The sequence below is a fragment of the Thermobia domestica genome, chromosome 18, assembly GCF_964235325.1.
Source record: "Thermobia domestica chromosome 18, izTheDome1.hap1.1, whole genome shotgun sequence".
NCBI classification, from domain to species: Eukaryota; Metazoa; Arthropoda; class Insecta; order Zygentoma; family Lepismatidae; genus Thermobia; species Thermobia domestica.
In genome coordinates this window covers 116,690,589-116,710,550 of record NC_137471.1, presented here as the reverse complement: position 1 = coordinate 116,710,550, position 19,962 = coordinate 116,690,589, and positions in this window count along the sequence as shown.

The following is a 19,962-nucleotide window of genomic DNA, read 5'->3' as shown; positions in this document are numbered from 1 at the left end:
CCCCTTTACAGTTTTTCGCTTGTATCTCCAGAAATAACAAAGCAATAACGATAGGATTTCATGCACAAATGAAACTCTAACCAATGACACTAATATCAATTGTTTGCGCTCCAAGTCGGGACGCCAAGTTCAGGCACCCGAGATTATAAATGTTACCCCTTTGTTTCTCGTTATTTATTTAATAACGCCGTTAATTTCCGTACACAAATGACAATATTCAAGCACTTTCGAGTACCAATGATGAAGAATAAATTGACATTGAAAACTGTTTTCGGAAAATGTCCCGGCCAAACTGATGCCAAGTTTACAAGCACATTTCAAAAGTCATTTAATTCACACGGATAGCAATGAAACTCTATCACTAACCTACGCAAGGGTAGAAAAAATAATCAGAATATTAAAATTTACTTATTTAAAAATACTACGAGGGATTTTTGAAATGTAAATAACGTCACGAGTGTTATTGTACAAACATTGAAACAAGAGCACATTTCAGCACTAACAAATCAAATATGACTAACTAATTTAAATATGTGTCATCCTCAAATGTTCCGGCCAATTTGAAAGGCATGGTATTTGATCAATTTTGACAAGGTGGAGGAGCTACCATTTAGACAGCCCGCACATTGATTTTGTTCTAGCCCATCCTTCATTGTTGTACAAACGAAAATTTGTGTTGAACATTTCTGCACAAACGATTGATACAATTTTTTAAATCGATTTTCACAAGGTGGGGTTACCGTTTAGATAGCCACCACTTTGTTTTTGTTCTAGCTCATTGTTCATTGTTGCATAAACTAAAATTTGCGTTACACATTTCTGCACATACGATGCAGAAACGATTAACACCATTTTCGAACTATTTGGACAAGATGGAAGGCTATCGATTAGACAGACCCACCACTTTGCTTTTGTCCTAGCTCATTGTTTATTGTTGCACAAAAACTTGTGTTGCACATTTCAACACAAACAATGCACAAACAGTTGACACCATTTTAGACCAATTTTGACAAAGTGGCGGCTACTGTTTAGACAGCCCCACCACGTTGTTTTTGTCCTAGCTCATTGTTCATTGTTTCACAAATGAAATTTTATATTGCACATTTTTGCACAAACGATTGACACCATTTTCGATCAATTTTGACAAGATGTGGGAGGGGGTTGTCTAAGTGGACATAGAAAAATGTATCTTGACTTTCGAGATACCTATGGCTGAACTCTAAAATTTGATGACAGACAGATCATTATCTATGAGATAAGGAGTGTGATGTTTCTAAATATGTCTTTTTAAATAGTCATTCAAAAAGATAATTTGCGAAAGAGAAAACAAAAGTACGGAATGTGAGATAACTACAAGTTTCCCTTGTAAGATGTAAGCATATAGGGTAAATGCAATCAAAGATTTAAAAAATAAAAAGGATGGTAGTTCATTGTTTCTTGTTGATACGTTAAAGGTTTAAAAGTAAAAAATATACCATAGCTTGAAAAAATCGTTTCCGGACATAGATATTTCAATTGTGTAATTCTGTAGATGATTCTGATCATTTACTGGGTTTGATTACAATGCACCACCACTAATAGTCGCAGTTTCAGGTGCAACCCTTTCCTTTTATAAATACATTTTAAACCCCTCAAACCTCTCCAAGCCGAATATCGAATAATCGGCCTTGGGACACGAATAAATCTACTAAATATGTGTGTGTCTGTGTGTGTTTGTCTGGCTGACTTCAGTATATGCTTAAATATAATGAATGATACACACAAAAAAGCACATATTTTGTATATCACTATAGATTATGACCAACCAAATGTTAGAGGTTATTTTAGTGTCTGAATATGATATTCTCAAAATATAAGATATTTAATAACTTATTCACTGCATTGACATGAATTTAACAACATGCTTCAAAGTTTATTGTCATGCGTAGTTATCAAAAAATACGAGACAAAATTTATGGCTTTAAGTAATACGTCGTTCGTTACGAACCTGATGCAGTCGATAGTTTCTATTCCACTGAATAGTTCTTTTTATTATTTATTTATGTGCCAGATAAGAAAATTGTACCCTTTACAATTTAGTTATTTTTACTACTAGATTCTATCCTATGCTATTTTATTTATCCTAACAGTGACGTTCATATTAGCTGTAAAAATTAAAACCCCCGAGTTGTAGCCAGATATTAACTATTATAAAGTTGACAGCCACCTCGGAAATCTTCAGCCAGTTGTACAGTATAAAAAAACACTGGATACAGACCAGATATCTTCCTTTTATTTTCCAACTTCATCATAAATTATGCTAGACTTAGACTAATAACTTAGATGGATATCTACTGAATATCAACAACATTATAATAGGCATCTTTGAAAAGTTTTGATTTGAAGTCACCAAATTAGTAATGTATGTTATCATTTCCTCACAAAAAATATTCTTTCTTGTAAAAAGGTCTCATGAATTCACTTTTCGAACTGGCGTATTCCGTTGATAGTGTAAGCACAGAACGCCAGAGTTTTTCCTTTTGGTTAGCCAGTGCAGTTTGAAACTTAAAATCAATAATAAAAATAATAATTTCGTCTTGTTTTTATGTAGTTGCATACATTTTCCAACTAGCAGCGAAACTGATTCGATATAGATGGAGAATTAGTTCCTTCGCAGGATTATCACAAAATTGACAAATATTGGATCTTAAGTATACAAAAGTATCTTAAGTATAAGCTGATTTTAAATATCGGAAATAAAAGTCTATGATATAGTAATTTCAGGATATTATTTCTTAAATAACTTATGAGTTTATTCAATTATTCCTTCAGCTGGCAGATATTTACATATTATTTTATTTTTCTGTTATAATAGGATATCCAAACCAAAATCTCTTATTTTGTTCTTCTAGTTTTTGCACCACGTAATCATTAACTCGGTTCAATTTGTTTTTGTGTTCTCCTCAAAGTGCTTGCGGGGAGGAAGTTTTGCCTCGGGAAAGAGATGTTTATTAAAGCTCAAGTCTTATCATACACAAGCCATGAAATGCGACAAATCTTTTGCAATATAGGGGGCGCGGTGGCTCGGTGGTAGAGTGTTCACCTACGGTGCTTGGGGTTCCAGTTTCGATCCCAGCTCGCGCCAAGTGGACTTTGTGGTGGAAAGACACCGTGCTCGTGGGTTTTTCGGTGTTCTCCCGTTTCTCCCCACGTTCTTCATTCTATCATTTCACGTCATCTCCCATCATCACCGTCTCCTTTAGTCTAACCGGCATAAGCGTGGGATGTAGAACTTAAAGATTTTTTTCTTTTGCAATATAGTACTTTATACTATTATCTTCACCTAAACCAGTAATGCAAATAAGAAACACAATTTTACTCGCCCAAGAAAAAAGCTACTAGTCCACACCCCACAATAGAAATGATTTACTTACCTTCGGTATGATGTCATATACTCGGCAACACCGATTAACCACTCGTCCCGGGCGAGTGGGTGAGTGCTTATTTGCATCCCTGATCTAAACAAATATATTCTGGGTTTACTTGAACCAGTTGTCTAATACACTGGATTGTCCAATCTTATTAAGACCTGCCAGATATGCATCTTAAAAGTATATGTTTGTCAATTTATGAAAATTTGGCAATATTTATTTTTCTATAAAATCTAACCATCAATATCAAAGCATTTAATGTTACACTTACAATCAGCCCCAGTGCGCTTAGCAGAGAAAACTTTCCCTTTAGATGAAACTTAGGTCTTACCGGACTAGTGTCCATTATTCAGTACGTCCCTTCGTCTTTTTCCTATTGATAATTTTTATTTATACATTAACTCAGAAACAATAAGCAGTCTACACAAACACAACCTGCTTGGAACACTTCTAAACATTCCCAAGGTGTAACGCAAGCTTACATAACCCACATTATTTGAGGGAAGTGCCAAAAGAAACTGTTTAGGGAATTCGATCTTTTTAACAAAAAATCTTCTGAACTAATAAATGAAATAAAAGATTTCTTATATTAATGTAAGTGATGCTAATAACTAGAAAGGTTTGATAGAATATCTAAATATTTAAAATTGTTATGTATATTCACATTCCCTATCTTGCGAAAGAGTGGTTCTTTTTTATGACCGTTTGTCCCGTCAGTGACTCTTTCTAAATACGTGGCCTAATACTGCCCACCATATATATTTAGATGTCTTCCACCATCAGACAATTTTATACTATTATTTACTTTGATCCCCGGAAGAAAATCACATCTCCCATCCTGAAAGAGAGAAAATACAGGTTTAGAATTTGTACTTACCACACAGCCTATTGAAAAAAGATTCAAAATAAACAAACAAACAAATAAATAAATTAATAATAATAATAATAACAGTAATTCTCTTTTCCTGGGAATGGACACAATATCACTTTTATTCTTGTTTATAAACCGATGTGATTAAAATGCCCTACAAATATCTTCTATCTGGATACTAATGTTGATTAGTCACTTATGATACACAATTTTGTTTACTGTTTGTGCACACTGTAAACTGAACTGTTGGACATCATCTTTCTTGAAGTGTCTTCAAGAAATACAAATGGAAGTTCCTATAAACTGAACAGTTTATGGAGTAAAGTGCCTGACCAGCTACTTTTATTTTTCAATTTTATCTCATACGATGTTCACTAACATATAAGTTATTTTCCCCGGGTAGCACAGACCTTTGCTTTGACAATTCAGTACTGCTGAAAAGTTTATCAAAGTACATCTTCCCTAGATATAGAGATAATATTGTATGTTAGACTTCTTACTTTATATAGAAATAATTAATAAGTCTCCGAAGAGTTCAGTGCCTAGAGAAAGAGTAACTGATCCACTGAGACTACTAACACTGTTTTGTCTATTGTATTGACTAATTACTCATTTTTCATTTCCTGAAAAATTCACCATTTTTTTAAAAATAAAAGCACTAACTTTGCCACCAAAACACAGGCATTAGCACCAGTTTTCCAATGTTGCATTGGCCGTTATTTTTCACTATAACATTCTGGTCAGTTTTCTATGATAGAAGTTCCCCTCTTCACACTTGAAACAATCACACACTAACTGACACTCTTTTCTCCCTCCAGTCGTTTTTTCCAAACTGTCTCTCCCCCGCGATTCCATTTCAGATATCCAATTTCGAAAAGGGACGCTGTCTGCCCGTTGCATCCTTCCATCTTGCGGGAAAACTAGGCTTTTCTTTTTTGCGTTATTAGAATGCCACTTCCAAGTAAGTCACTACACATACAAAAGTAGTACTGAAGCGTAAAGTCTTACAGAATAGGACAGTAGGGAGTCTATTTCAACTGTTACTTAACGACGTTTATGCTAGTGGGGCGCCCCGGTCCTGGGGAGGAAGATTTATTACCTGGGCAATAGAAGGGGATGGGGTGTTCCTGGAAAGTGGAATGACATTTTTCCTGTTGAAACATGACCTACACGATTCTTTAATCGAAATTTTAAAATTAGTATGAAATTAAAATTAAAAATAAGTTTCAGATTATTAGAACTTCAGTATATGGCTTAAAACGCGATCCCTAGCTCTTACAAGGTATTTCCCCATAATTTTATTATGATCTTATTTAAATATTTAATTTGATCCATCAAAATAATGTCATTTATTTTAATTTAATTCGTTCTCATTAAAATTATTCTCCTCGTATCTTACGGGTCGCTTGTATAAGCTCTGCTATTGTGTTATTTCGTTTTTTTATTAAAAGCTCAGCTATTGTATTCTTTCGTGCTATTTATAATAACATTCGTTGTGAAAAGTTCCGAAAATGTTTAAGAAGTATGATTTTTAATGGTGGTTTGTTTTACTACGTAAAGTCCTAAGACGAGCAATGCTAATTTAGAAAAAAATCCAGTGAAACTTATAAGATGTATGCAATAATTCTACAAATAAATGGACTGTTAAAATATTAACAGAAAAGAACAGAACAAAATAGAAATAAGTTTTGTAGGAACGGGAAAACGAAAGGAATGAATATTTATTTATTTATTTATTTTTCGTTTTTGTTGCGAAGCGAACTCCGTTTTCCTTCCAACTCTCCTCTCAAATGACAAGAGTCCAGCGCTTCAACAAGGATGATACAGCCACTCGCTCTCTTCACTTGCTAGCTCCCAACTGGAATGGCAGGATTCCAAGTTTCCGTTTCCTCTGCTACTGAATTTTCCTTGCGATCTGATTGGCAAGCCAAGTCCAGTACAGCTCCAGCTCTTATGCTTGAATTAGGGGAGATGCTTACTTGTTAATCATTTCTTTTAGTTTGTGGTTTGTGAAAGATCAACTAAAGCTTGAGAGGTGTGTATCTTATACTTCTTATACTTACTGATTTTTAAAGAAAGAAATTATACATATTCTAATTGTGCTTGAGTTGTTTTTTATTCATTATTAATGAACAGAGACAGACTTTTTGTGGATATTTTAAAAGAATAGTTTGCAACTCAATATAAAGTGAATATTTACTTATTCCGTTTCATAAATTAAATACATTGCTTTCTTTTACATATCATTATTTAACTATTGCTTGACAATAATAGATTGCTTTCTGTTATACATATTATAATTTAACTATAGCTTGAAAATAACTGATTGATCTCTCTCTCTTTTATATTAAAGTGAAATATATTAGGTTGTGTTAAATTATTGATTTCAGTGATGGGGAATGGGATGTGGCATTAAAACAAATTAATGTTCCGTGGAGTTTTTATAATGTTGGTGAATCGAAAGAATTATAATTACTACTGTTATCGATGATAAAGTTGAACGCCAACATGTTCCAATAACACCGGGATATTATTTATTAATTGAGTCTATTCTACAGTTGATTCCTGAAAATATTCCTATGTTACATTATTTACAAAATAAAAATCAAATTGTATTAAATATTCTTTATAATTAGATCAATGTATGATTCGCATTACACCAGAATTACAATATATTTTTGATTTATTAATGAAAGTATACTTGATATTAAAAATGTTGTATACACAAAAGTTAGAAATTTTGATTTAATATTAGCACGTTGAAAATTTCCATCTTATTTAGACTATAATATTCCATATACAATTAATATTTGCATTGATATTGTGAAACAACAACAAGTCAAAGACCATTAGTTCGAAGACTTAGTGTATATAATGCACAACACGGTCATGTAAAATCCTTTGCGTTTGACACACCGCATTATGTTAAAGTTGAAAAGAAATATTTTGATACGTTAGAAGTAATATTAAAAGATGAACACGGGTTAAAATTATGATTTCGTTTTGGAACTTCAAACCTAACACTTCACTTTAAAGGAAAATGATTTCTGAAAGTATTGATTATAGTTTTTACATTACATTAGTTTCAATTGCTAGCGCAGATGTATATCCCACAAATAGTCGAACACATTTTATTAATCAATTAAAAAATAATATTCGTATATCCGAATCCGATTTTCATGTAGGATTAAGTGAAGTATATATGCCATTAACATTTTATAATGTTACCGAAGGTGAATATGTGATATGTTACAAATTTAAAAATGCAGTTCCTATGAAAAGTAAGATTGTTGTTGGATATTATCCATCCATTCATCATTTACTAGAAGAATTAAACGCAATGTCCATTTAGAAGATTTAGTTTTCAAATGTTGTACATGTTCAATGTGATGAACGTGTAGAATCAGTTACATTGTCACCTACATTAGCTTTACATTTAGTTTTTTTCTAAAAAAAAACAGATCTTGTTAAAGAATCTCATGGATTCAAACAACCATACGTAGATATCGGATATCCAGATCAAATTTTTCTTTACACAGACATACAGTATCAATTTTTAGGTCATACATAAGCACCATTATTACGTATAGCAACAATCTCTGATATTAAGTACGGAGAAGTTCAAACAATTACCTTTCCAGATATTCATTATGTGCCACTTGCAAAATTTTGTCTTAACAATCGAAATACTGTTAAAAGATCATGCAGGGCGAAATTTGCGATTTCGTTTTGGGACACTGACTGTAACACTACATTTTAACGCCCTCCTGTATCTGCTAAATAAGAATAATGAGAGCAAGACGTGTTACTTATCATCGTGAACGTGGAATACCCTATTTTTCAGGACCTGTATATCAAATGGGACATGGGATAGGTAGTTTCTTTAAAGGGTTATTTCGCTTTGCTTTACCATTTCTTAAATAAGGTGCAAAAACTGTAGGACGTCTGGCATTACAAACGGTATGCCAGTTGCGGGTGATGTATTAGAAAATTGTCTCTTTAAACAATCTGTTCGTGCACGTGTAAAAGAAGTTGGTGATAGTTTAAAGACAAAAGACGTTATTAAAGTCGGGCAGTTGCTAACTGTTCACGGCAAGAGAGGGTCACGTAAGAGAAAAGCACCTGCAATTGTAAAGTTTGGACCATAAACATATACACATCTTTTCATAATGTTGGTCATAAATTCAAATAGTTTTGAATGTTGTACCAATATATTTGATTTGTTTTCTATACTAATGACACAAACAGCTATTGAAGCAACTACAAATGCTGAATATTGTCCTATCTCTACAATAACCTCAGAAGGACCTATTAAATTTGTTATTCCGGGAGAAACAGGGGAATTTATTCATCCTGCATATCTATATGTACGTTGTAAAATTACTAAAGCTGATGGTACAACTTTAACTCAAGGTGGTGTTGTTGCACCAGTAAATAACTTCTTATATTCTTTATTTAGTCAAATTGCTATTTTGTTAAATGATAAATTAATTAGTTCATCAGGAACTTATCCTTATCGTGCATACATTAAGAAATTATAAAATTATTCTTATGATGCTTCTGAAACACATTTAGCATGTGCCATGTGGCATAAAGATACTGCAAAACATTTTAGTAAATTAGATAATACAAATGCTGGTTTTCAAAAATGTGCTAATAAGGTGAAAAGTAGTAAATCTTTTGAAATGTATGAGCGTTCTTATACTGATGTTGTAAGTTTAGATCGTATGCTACCTAACAATGTAAGTTTTCGTGTAAAATTACACCGTACTGAAGATAATTTTTGCTTAATGTCTCCTGAAAATACAAGTTAGAAAGTTGCACTTGAGGAAGTTATTCTTTATGTACGATGCATTGATGTAGCTGCAGATCTAGCTATGCAATTAAATAGACGAATGGTTTCGGAAACGGCCAAGTTACTTCTATGAGAGGGGAGACAAGATCTTATACCATACCTGCACAAGTAAAATCTTACAATATTGATAATCTGTTCTTGGGCAATGTTCCGAAAGGCCTTGTTATTGGTTTCATCTCCAACGCAGCCATCAATGGGAAATCACATCTTAACCTATTTCAATTTTGTGGCAGGACTCGTTTTCGAGTTAATAATTTTGTATATTTTCAATTTTATTCTTATTTTTAATGTTTACGTTACAAGAATCGTATATTAAGGTTAAGGTGATTGAATGTTATGTATGAGATATAATGTAAGCTGCACAATGTTATTAATCCAGAGTCAGCATAATGTTGTAAATAAAATGTCAATAGAATGTCTTCGTCGAGAGTCTGGCAATGCAGGAAGGCAATGCAGACAATGTGTTTATTCTCGCATTAGCCAGATTCTGTGCATTGTACAAAGAGAATCTGTAAGATTTCACGAATTTCACGAAATCACGGATATGCGGAAATTGCTTAGAATCGAGAAATCGAAGTGTGTCGAGGGTTGCAGTTTTTGAGTCTTGACACATGGAAGGAATTTGTTTTCCATGTGAAAATGGGTCGCACGTGCCAACAAGCAGACGACAAGCAGACGACAGAAGTGGATGAGGCTCAACAAAACCAGAGGATGAGAGAGGTTCGAGATCAGTCCATAGAGGTTCGAGATCAGTCCATGGGGGTTCAGGATCGAGTCCTTGGAGAGTAGTTCTTGGATCAGTCCATGATTAAGTCTTGGAGACCTTAGTTAAAAATCGCCAGACAGTCAGATGACAGCGAAAGGAAAGTCATCGTGAACTACATTATTTAAACCACGTAGAACTTCACGTCCAGATACGCATTTGAGAGGAGTCCATATCTCAATGCTCGTCCTCGCCGTCAAGTAATCAGGAGTATCATCATTGAGGAGCTACGTTCGACACCAGGTCATCGTTGGAGCGACACCTGAATCTTCAGGTATGTGTTACACCTACTCAGGGCTCAAAGGTTCAATACTCGATCGTTGCGATACTTGTCTAGCAAACGTTCCTAATATCCGTTATTAAAAGCATCACGAAATCTTACAGTCAAATCTAACTTATGAGAAATATAGTGATATCAATTAAATGAAGTTAACGTTTTCTTATTTGTATTTATCCCCATTTGGTAAACCTCTCGCATATGAATATTAGATTAATCCCACTCATTCTAGATGGTGAGTGGAAGGCATCCAGTTTCACTCAAACACGCATCCCCAAACTAGGCACTGAGTGGCTGGGTTGCCATGGTGTAGAGCTGGGTAAAGATCTTAGTAAATTGATCCCTCCCTTCCCACCCATTCATGGCGGAGATGATCTGTGTCTTTCTCAGAGAAATATTTTTGTAAAGATTCTAGTAGATTCCCACCCCCCCACCCTCACTAAATTTCATGCTGGAGTATGCTACGGGTTTCGATCACAGTGAATAAGAATAGTAATTCATAGCATGGTTGGTAGCGATCTCAGTTTAACGCAAGAAAACATGTGGAGTGAAAATTTGTAAAATTAATTCCCATCCTCCCGCCCACGCTAATGTTAAATTTGAAGATTACTTTTTGAGTACAATAGTGGATGTAATTATAAATAATTCCCACCGAGCATATTTATGAATGTTATGGGAAGTACATTAGTATTTAATTTTATCAAGCCCACGTGACTACTTAAGTTTAAAGTACAGTGATGAGTCAGTAACAGGTCACGAGTTCGATTCTTGGCTGGGATATAGTGATGTGCTGTAGTGACATTTTAAATAGTATATTGAATAACGTTCAAAGAACACAGTAATTTTATGGTAGTGTTGTGGTCTACAATATTTAAGTATTATTGACATATTTAGTGATAATTTAATACATCCTTATAGTAAGTAAAGTAATAAAGAACGCAGTGAAAATTTTGTAAGCAATTCATGAATGCATAGAGCAAGAGAGCAGTGTGAATCCTGCACAGCGAACGCGGATTGTCGCGGAAGCCACTAGAAACGAATGTTGCCGATCGGAGACGACGGTACACGAACGCTTATTATATGACAGTAACTGTCCTAGTTCTTTGCTCTGACTCAAGGTTGAACGGAGAGCAGAAAATAATAATAAAATCACACCAGTTAAATTGTTTTAGAGTAATAATAACTTATATTAGACTTAAAATTAATCAATCTATTGCTCAGTTAGTAGGTAATTGTATTAAGAACATAAAATGTTGTCTCTAAAGAACAACCATAGGGTTCATTATCCCGTGCTAAAAGATACTGGTAAACCCGCGACGATGTTCAGTAAATCCAGGTATTACTATCTAGATTTGGGAGTTCTGAAGCATTTTGTAGAGTACAATCCCACCTATGACGAAAATAAAGAAGAAACGTTCAGAAGTAACGTACTTGGTTTAAGGTATAAGAATTATTACTTAATAGAATTTCACGAAAAGAATTTTAGTCTAGATGACTTAGTGGAATTAGGATTTAAGAGACATTTTATGCATGTGGTGACTGGAATAGCAGAAACTAATACTTTAGTACGGAGTTCAGTTTTCTTTGCTATAAAAGATGAACAATTGAAGTATAAAATATGTGCGTTGTTTAAGTCTGGAGCTAGCCAGGAGTTAGTCAACGAATGGCTAAACCGTTTCAGGAATAGGTTCGAATGCACGCAAGCAGTGAAGATTTCAGAATTCATAACGACATTGTCGCAGTTCGAAAAGCAGGCTAAGATTGTGATAGCTAGCGACAAATCTTTATTAGATTTAGTGGCTTCTGCCGCATTTTTTAAACAAAGAACGCCATGGTTATCGGGTTAAGCCGATGACGTAAGAAGAAAATTGTACAGAGTATATTATTATTATTTATATATATGGTAAGGATAGGAATATTAGTAATTATCAATGTTTTCTATTAGTGATTATTTAGGATTAATGAGTTAGTTTTAGTTTTAAGAAATAATTTATTTTAGTAATAAAGGAAATACGCGTATATGTTATTTTGTAGTAGTGTTATTATTAGCGATAAAGAAGTAGAAATCTGACTATCAATTTATTTTAGCGAATTATGTCTTTAAGGCATATAGTGGTTAATTTAGTGACGTTATAAATAGAATAAAAGTAGGAAAAACTATGGAGAAAAGAAAGAAAAAAATGAAAATATGAATGATTTTGTCATTAGTATTATTTTAGGAAATTAGATGTAAGAAAGGCAAGAATAAGAAAAAAATGAATGATGCAATTGAAATAGATTTAATCTAGACATGTAAATTAAAATTAAGAACCCTGAAAATTAGGCGAACCTTTCATTAGGGGAAACTCTAATCAGGAAGGAAATCCCATTCTCTTCGAGTTGAATTGGGCGATTACCAAACTACGATGAGAATATTTTATTTATTAAGCCACATAAGTCTTCCGTGATTGTTGAAAAGAGACACAGGTGTTGACTCGTACATCACGTGGAAAGCAGTGCAAATTTTTTTTGTGGAGAGATCCTTCATTTTTAGCCAAGTCCCTGAGTGTAAATTAAAATTAAGCTAGTGATAAATTAGTTGTAGTTAATTCGGTATCCTAGAATATATGATTAGTATAGTCAGAATAGTTCTAGATGTTAGGAGTGCATCTCAAATAGTAAAACGCGGAATATAGTGATATTCTGGTAGTTATAATGTAAGAAGTTGTCTAGTTTAATTATTTCATTTGTATTAGTTGGAAGGAAAGAGGAGAGAGTTGGTTTCTAGGAATGTGAGTAGTGAGAAGAAGGAAATTTTAGTAGAAAATAGATTCTAGAAAAGTAGACAGTTAAAGATGATAGACGTAGAGAAAATAAGCAAGCATAGATACATAACGTAGACTTAAATAATAATAAATGTGAATATGGAGAAGACGAGTGTGATAGTAAATAGTAAATAGTAAATAAAGAAGTATGAATAAATATGAATAAGAGAGTAGTAATACATAGTGAATATTGATAGAAGTTATATAGCATGCATTGTCGAATATTGTTATAGAGATAAATGGTTATCAAGCGCTCTAGAACTCAATGAAGAAGTATATGAATATAATATAGATGAATTAAGCGCAAGAGTATAGAAATAAGAGAAAATATTATCGGGGACAAGCAGATGTTGTTTTCCTGCACAGAGTAGCCCTGAAAAGTTATAGTACGTTTCCGAGTTGGACATATGAAGCAGTTATTATACTCACTTCGAGGAATTCACTCTCACAGTTATAGGCCCTGTCGGCATTATTTAAATAAATCTAAGATGTTAATATGTTAATATAGTAATATGAATAATAAACGAATAGAGGAGTAATAATATAATAATTAATAAGGAGATAATTTTGACCTAATGATATTGTTGTGGGAATGGCCACCCAGGACGAAGTAATTAGGCAAATAAGTAAATAAATAATAATAAAGTAAATGCAAAGTCTATGGTTATAAATCTAGTGAAATAAATAAATAGTTACGTCTACAATTTTGAAAAAAGAGAGAACAACGTCACGAAACTTTATTAAATTTGAGTATGGAGAAGAATCAAAATTTTGAAAATTTTAAAGAGTCAGATTTTTAAAAAACATGTAGATAGTTAATAATAAATGTGTTAGCTGTAGCCAAATTTTGATTGGGATGAGACGGCTAGTCAGGCAGCCGTTTTTAACAACCAAAGCCGCAAGGATTTTAAGGAAATGTGAAGCCCATCATTTTCCCTGAATCTCAATCAATTTTTGTATACAGTTATCGAGTGTTAGGAATCATAATAATAATAATGGTAGGTTAAGTATAGGTAAATATACATAGTATTCAATTATATATATGTATATTCGCGTGTTTAAATATGTAAATTTTGTACTCACCTATATAGAATATTAATCCAGTGTGTAATCCATTATATAATCCATTGTTTATGTCCATGAAGTAAGTTATATTCACTACATTATATATCACTTAATAACGGTAATATTTTATCACATTTTTGGATAAGGAACGAAAATGCCTGATTGAGTATAGCAAGATTAAGTAGTAGCATGATCTTTGAATATTTGTAACACTAGTGTAGTGCACGAAATCCCGCAAGTACATGGACATGAAGTATTAAAAATCCATTGTTTATGTCCATGAAGTAAGTTACATTCACTAAATTATATATCACTTAATACCGGTAATATTTTTATCACATTTTAATATTTGGATAAGGAACGAAAATGCCAGATTGAGTATAGCAAGATTAAGTAGTAGCATGATTTTGAATATTTGTAACACTAGTGTAGTGCATGAAATCCCGCAAGTACATGTCACGGAGCGGAACAATTTTGGTATACACATTAGACTTTCGACAAGGGAAGAAGAACTCCGACACGACTTGTGATGTCGTTGTGCTATAAAAACGCAATATTTTTGGAGAAATAACGAAATATTTGGTAGTGCATATTAACATCCAGTGTTATCCGTACAAGAGTGACGCGCAAACAGAGTTAGTGGAGCGGAAATAATCTTAACCTTGGTCGAAAAATGATGAGACTGCAGTTACCAAGTTGGAACTTGAGCAGCGTATCAAACGTCCTGCAGCAAGATTTTATTTCCCTCAACTTTAAAATATCTGTGTTTAAATTTTATGATGAAAATAAAACAATTATATTTTTAGTTTTCTTACAGTGCTACAATAAAATATCAGTGTACTATGTTTTAATACTGTGTTAAGAGTTTTTGTTTTCTAGATTTCCAACCAAAAGGCAATGGAAATGAATGATGAATAACCATTACTAATACGGCCAATAAATGCGTCAGTTGGCACGTCTGGACAGTAAGAGTAGTGGAAAAATTTTTTAATATAAAACCTAAAAGCGTTGTTGAGAAGAGAGATTAACCAAGAGTATCTGTAAATGAACATATATGTAATTTTGCACGGAGTACTTGTGCAAATGTGATGAGCAAGTAATTCACTGAAAACTCACTAGATGTCGTGAGCATATACTTTGTAATTTATACATTTTTGAAGTTTTCATCATATAATTATATTAATTAAGTAAATGATTAAAGAATGAAATATATATTTATATATATATAACATTAATATTTTAGGTGGAAGGAATATCAATTATTGTTTAGATTACTATTTTGCAGAGTTACAAATCTCTTATTTAATTTCAAATTCACATTTATGTTTTACTACTTATTTATTTTGCATGTTGTACAGGGAGTTCATGAAAAAATCGCCCTCTTACGAGGTCTACTTTGGTTTGATAAGCAACCAAGATTTTAAGGGGGGCCATGTGGCAGGACTCGTTTTCGAGTTAATAATTTTGTATATTTTCAATTTTATTCTTATTTTTAATGTTTACGTTACAAGATTCGTATATTAAGGTTAAGGTGATTGAATGTTATGTATGAGATATAATGCAAGCTGCACAATGTTATTAATCCAGAGTCGGCATAATGTTGTAAATAAAATGTTAATAGAATGTCTTCGTCGAGAGTCTGGCAATGCAGGAAGGCAATGCAGACAATGTGTTTATTCTCGCATTAGCCAGATTCTGTGCATTGTACAAAGAGAATCTGTAAGATTTCACGAATTTCACGAAATCACGGATATGCGGAAATTGCTTAGAATCGAGAAATCGAAGTGTGTCGAGGGTTGCAGTTTTTGAGTCTTGACACATGGAAGGAATTTGTTTTCCATGTGAAAAGGGGTCGCACGTGCCGACAAGCAGACGACAAGCAGACGACAGAAGTGGATGAGGCTCAACAAAACCAGAGGATGAGAGAGGTTCGAGATCAGTCCATAGAGGTTCGAGATCAGTCCATGGGGGTTCAGGATCGAGTCCTTGGAGAGTAGTTCTTGGATCAGTCCATGATTAAGTCTTGGAGACCTTAGTTAAAAATCGCCAGACAGTCAGATGACAGCGAAAGGAAAGTCATCGTGAACTACATTATTTAAACCACGTAGAACTTCACGTCCAGATACGCATTTGAGAGGAGTCCATATCTCAATGCTCGTCCTCGCCGTCAAGTAATCAGGAGTATCATCATTGAGGAGCTACGTTCGACACCAGGTCATCGTTGGAGCGACACCAGAATCTTCAGGTATGTGTTACACCTACTCAGGGCTCAAAGGTTCAATACTCGATCGTTGCGATACTTGCCTAGCAAACGTTCCTAATATTCGTTATTAAAAGCATCACGAAATCTTACAGTCAAATCTAACTTATGAGAAATATAGTGATATCAATTAAATGAAGTTAACGTTTTCTTATTTGTATTTATCCCCATTTGGTAAACCTCTCGCATATGAATATTAGATTTATCCCACTCATTCTAGATGGTGAGTGGAAGGCATCCAGTTTCACTCAAACACGCATCCCCAAACTAGGCACTGAGTGGCTGGGTTGTCAATTTGGAAACTTTAACGTTAACAAACTGCAATTACAAGTCGGCTCAAAATCATTTCCTCCCAACCCCCTCAACCCTGATTTTCATAACGATTTATACCTTCTAAGTTACTATACATTGATTTCAGGTACTGGTATATATTATCAAAATTATTCACATTCTGTTACTCTTGATGAATATCCAAATGAATTCAAATATGCTCTGTGTGCTTTCATTCTATCTCCAACAAGAACCTTACATGACAAGACATCGGGTGTAGTACGCGATTCCCCTGTAAATTTAAAAGTATCATTTTCAGAAACTTTAACTGAACCTGTTACATGCATTCTGTATGCACAATTCGATTCCTTAACACAAGTAGACAAAGATAGCAATATTTATACTGATAACACCTTCTAATTTATTCAGTTGAGGGTTGTTGTACACTTCTCTGCCTATTACGATAATGAAGATGAGTTCATTGTAAGGGAGCTAGCCATTGGAAATACTGACGTTCCCTTTCCCCAAAATTGGATATTTAAACAACCATTTCCTTTAAATAAGTTTACTGAGCCGATCATAACTACAAACAAGTATCTAGCTGAGAATGTGTATGGAATTACATGGCATACCATCTTAAGGAAATACTTCAATCATATTGTTCAAATACTACAACCATATACACGTACGAAAAACTAGAAAGTGTTTTCTTCAAGAAATTCTACAAAGAGATGTTACAAATTTAGAAGAAATAAACTGTCCAACGTATACTGCTTTAAGTTTTCACGTTCATCGGTGTGCACATAATAAACATCATTCCGGACAATATAGGTGCAGTATTCATGAAGCATTACTGTATAGCGAATATGTGAAAGTGTATGATTATGTATTACAGGTGAATAACAGTGATAGTTACATACCTACTACAATTAAAAATAATAATCTTCATCATGTAGAGTGACGAATTGTTAAAAGTGTTACTAAGTGGTAAAGGGACTGGTGCAAGTGTTACTGGAATTTACCCTATTGACAGCTTTTTTGTAACAGTAGAACTTCCTGCTGCACTTGTGATTAATCTTGATACATCTGATTCTGCTGGTTTGCATTGGGTTGCAGTGTACATCGATGAGAAAAAACATGGTTATTACTTTGACACTCTTGCTATGAACATTCCCAAGAAAATAAAAAAAAACTTTTTATCAAAAATTACTAAAATGTACTTTACGAATAATCATCAATATCAACATGATAATTCTGTGTTGAGAGGATATTTTGTTTTATTCATTTTCCATCATATTATTCGCACTCATTCATTTCAAAAGTGTTTTAAAATGTTTATCAAGAAAAATTTGAAACAGAATGATGATATCGTTTATAAAGACGTAAACATTTTTAAAAAGAAAACATTTTTTATTTTTATTATATATTTACATTTTTTACTACATATACAATTTTTATCATATATACATTTTTATCATATACACTATTCTTTTTTAAAATTTTTCATTTTTTAAAAACTTCCTTCCTGCATTTTATTTACAATTCCTAAGAAAAAACATTACAATCTTGATAATGTATTACTTAATGATGTTGATCTTTCATATTTCCACCAATAATTCAAGTGTTGTTCATTACGATATGCACATCCTTATTTCTTTACAATATTTGAGTGAATAGTACAATATTCATTAAATGTGTTTCAACATAATTCACTTAATAATGAACAATGTTTCGTCTCTAAATCAATGACATTATCTAATGCAAATATTATTTTAATCCAAAGAGATTTATCCAAACCTTTACAATAAAATGTTGAATTCTTTAAACTTAATGATATACAAGGTTTCGTATGCATAATACAGTATATCCAGTATTCCATTTCAAACAGTGTAAATTTAAAATTAACCAATTAATTTGTTTTTGACAACCTAGTGATAATAAACCTATTGGTGATTTTACCAAGCAATTGAAATTTACTGTATCATGGCATGCAGTTAAACAAAACTTACGACTGATAAATTCGTTATCAGACATTTTAAAACTTTGAATATCGATAATATACTGATTTACACATGGTGAAATTTCATTTGTGATGAATGAAAAACGGAATAATCTGTGCAACAATTTCTGTATTTTTTAAAAACATCACATATTTTACGTATACACCATATGAGATTTCAGTATGTACTCTTCCAAAAACTTCAAAAAGTTCACTAAAAGTTTTATAAAGAGATAAGTACTTCGTTGCAAATGTCCCAGTATTATGAATATGAAGACAATCGTAAGCTATATTTAGCTTGCATTCCATGCATTTAATTGGATTATTGTTACGTAAGTATATTTTGATAGGTTTTAATACACAATTCACATTAATGTTTTCACCTCTACATAACACACTTGAAACACTAGCTCTATTCAACTACATTTTTTCAATCTGTCCGTCTTTTCTTATGAAAATGTCCAGTAATTCCGGAAGGTAGTCTGCATCACTTAATAATTCCGCTTATGTTTCATAAAATTTTTCTCTTGTTAATATTGCAATAATATGTGTGTTTGCATACAAATAAAACACATCTTCTTCAACACTAGGACTTGCTATAATACTCCAAGCACAGGTTTCCAATGACTTTGGGTGTTTATTCATACAATCGTAAAAAAAATATGAAGGGATCCTTCTCTACATTCGTAGCATATTAATGTATCGCTGAAATCCCATTTTTCAATAGCCTTCTTTATACACTCACGGTCCACCTTTTGATTACTACAACAACAATCTAAACTCCAAAATCGTGATGTTCTTGATAATACAACTGGAGATGACGGGGTTTGGTGAAACTGTTGGCACTGGTGATTCTATTGCATCAAAACCATATTCTTCATCTGGCGATGATTCGTATATTTCTGTTTGAGCATCGGATATTGCTTCAGTGTTAACTTCGTAGGGTTCTTCTTTCTCTAAGAGATGCATGATTTCTCTCTATATATATTTCCCGCTATAGTCCGTATTTAAAGTACTTTCATACCCACAAGGTAATCACGTGTTCACCACTCGTGGCGCCAAACTTCTTTTCTATTACCAATTAGCATAGAGGCATGTTTTAACATGTTCACCTACCACGACCTCAATCTTCTTTGTATTCTCCACGGACAATGTCTTGTGTTCACCTACCGCGGCGCTAAACTTGTTTTCGTTACTCTGTCGACACTCTGTGCTGTCTACCCGATGCGGCGTCGGTTTTCTTTTGTATTTGTCTTCATGTTTTAACACGTACCTGCAAGGTCATTACCCGACAACGCCATCCCTCACTCTCGCTCAACCGGTTTCCAAAAAGCGCGCCAAAAGTTCACTTCATGTCTTCAGTTCAGCAGCGAAAGACGTACGAAAAC